This window comes from Elephantulus edwardii, unplaced genomic scaffold (genome assembly GCF_000299155.1).
Source record: "Elephantulus edwardii isolate Elephantulus edwardi_28Jun2011 unplaced genomic scaffold, EleEdw1.0 scaffold00129, whole genome shotgun sequence".
Classification (NCBI taxonomy): Eukaryota; Metazoa; Chordata; class Mammalia; order Macroscelidea; family Macroscelididae; genus Elephantulus; species Elephantulus edwardii.
Window position 1 is genome coordinate 2,723,344 of NW_006399879.1, and position 2,209 is coordinate 2,725,552.

Consider the following 2,209-nt stretch of genomic DNA (forward strand, 5'->3'; position numbering starts at 1 on the left):
ATTACCCCAGTCACTGAATCAATCCACCTCATAGAGGTCCTTCCTCTCCTGCGCCGTCCCTCCACCCTCCCAAGCATGATGTCCCTCTCTAAGGACTGGTCTCTCCTCACAACATGTCCAAAGTAAGTTAGACGGAGCCTCAGAACCCTATGTACTAGTCAACTAGACCCTCGAATCCCAAGTCTTGGGAAGAGGTGTCCGGCATGACAAGGTCATTTGAGAGGAGTCTGCTGGGTGACCGGGTTTACAGCCTGAGTCTTCTAGGCAGTGGCTTGAGGGCCTTGGCTGCACTGCTCCACCACAGCATCTCACCCAAGCTCTCAGCTCCCCCATCTGGCAGCCTGAAAAGCAACATTTTACCCCCATTTATACAGAGTGGCCTTGGTGAAAGAGGGCCATTTGGTACTGCCTGAGCTCATCATACCCTCATCCGCGGGCACCTCTACCCTCTCCTTGCCGCCCACCCTCGCTCTGATAGCTTGGCTCCGTTCCAGTGGCAAGACAAGAGCAACAAGAAAAGAGAGTGCCCAAGCTCTTCTCCCTGCCTCGAGTGCCCTGCTTTCCTGTGCCCAGCTGTGCAGAAAGGTCCCCACTTCTGGGGGAGGCCAGCCTCTCTGCTTGGATCCAAGCACGCTCGGATCACGCTGGGCTCAGATCTCTGCTGGACTGCGCCGTGAGCGCCCGTGTGTGGCCATGATTCTGGATGATTAAGAAATCACTCTCGCTGCTTTGCTCCCTTGAAAAAGTTGGCTATATTGGTGCTTCCTGTTCCTCTCTGCCCTTCTCTCTAAACCGCACACGCTCAGGGGGTGAAGCTCAACCAGGCACTCTGTCTACTCTGAGCTCCTTCCTCTGTGGCTCCCGAGGTGCACCTAAGAGCCTTCCCTGACCTCACTCTTGGTCTGAGCCTTCCCTGACCTCGCCCTTGGTCTGAGCCTTCCCTGACCTCACCCTTGGTCTGAGCCTTCCCTGACCTTGCCCTTGGTCTGAGCCTTCCCTGACCTCACCCTTGGTGCCTCCACTCTGGGGTCTTCCCCAGTGGCTGCTCCTGTGACTTTCTTACTGGTTTGCCCTTTTGTGATTGGATTGCAAACTGGAAAAGAGGCATTGGAATCATATCCACTATATATGTGGGCATGAACCTGGTGACACAGTGGTTAAGCTCTCAGCTGCTAACCAAAGCGTCCAAGGTTTGAAGCCCTCAGGCGCTCCACAGGAGGGAACTGTGGCAGCCTGCTCACACACCGGTTCCAGCCTGCAGAGCCCCGTGGGCAGTTCTCTCTGGGTAGTGAGGAGGTGCAATGGTCGCGGGAGAATGTGGACGGAATTCTATTCGGGTAGAGAGTTTCTGCACGAAGGAGGCCGCATCATTGTCAGTATGAGACACAGAGAGACAGAACCACAAATGGGGAGAGACAGGCGACGTCTGGAGATCTCCGTGGAATTCCTGAGGAAGCCCCGCCTGGAGGAGCTGGAAGGAGGATCTCCCCCAGGACCAGCAAAGGGCCCTCCTCCCAGTCCTGGTGCCCTGAGTGTGGCCCACTTGTCTCTTGGGCACAAGGAAGCACTTGACTGCTACCTGGAAAATCTGGTATCTTGAGCCCAGCCGAGTGCCTTCCTGGGAGAGGGATTTGGTGGTCTGTCCTGTAAAATTCCAGAACTCTCTGCCATGGGGCCAATTCTGATTAACAGTGACCCTAGGGAGCTCAGGTGGCCTAGTGGATAAAGAGTTGTGCTGGCAGCCCAGAGGCGGGTGGTTCAAACAGGAGAGAGATGAACAGTGAGTGTCACGCAGCTGACAGCCTCCGAAAATCTGCTGGCAGGTCAGCTTTGAGTCAGCCTGGACTGGGCAGCACGTAACAGCAGCAGTGGCCGGACAGGACCCTGCAGGGTGGGATCATCCCATTATCTCCATGCGTCTCTTGCAGTATAGATGACGGCTGCATCATCTTCGGTGGAGTGCTGGTGAGCTCGAACCACTAACCTTTTGGTTAGCAGCTGTTGTGTTCCATCGAGTCAGAGCCAACCCATCGCTGACCCTCCAGCAGGTTTCCTTCCCTTTATTTTTTTTTTTTTACTGAGATTTAATGAAAGCTTATAAAAAACATGGATTTCCATTCATTCACTGTTTCACATTTTCCTCCCTGCTCCCTCCCCACAGTTCGCTTTTCTCTTTGGTAAAACAAACAAACAAACCTCTCATTGTACA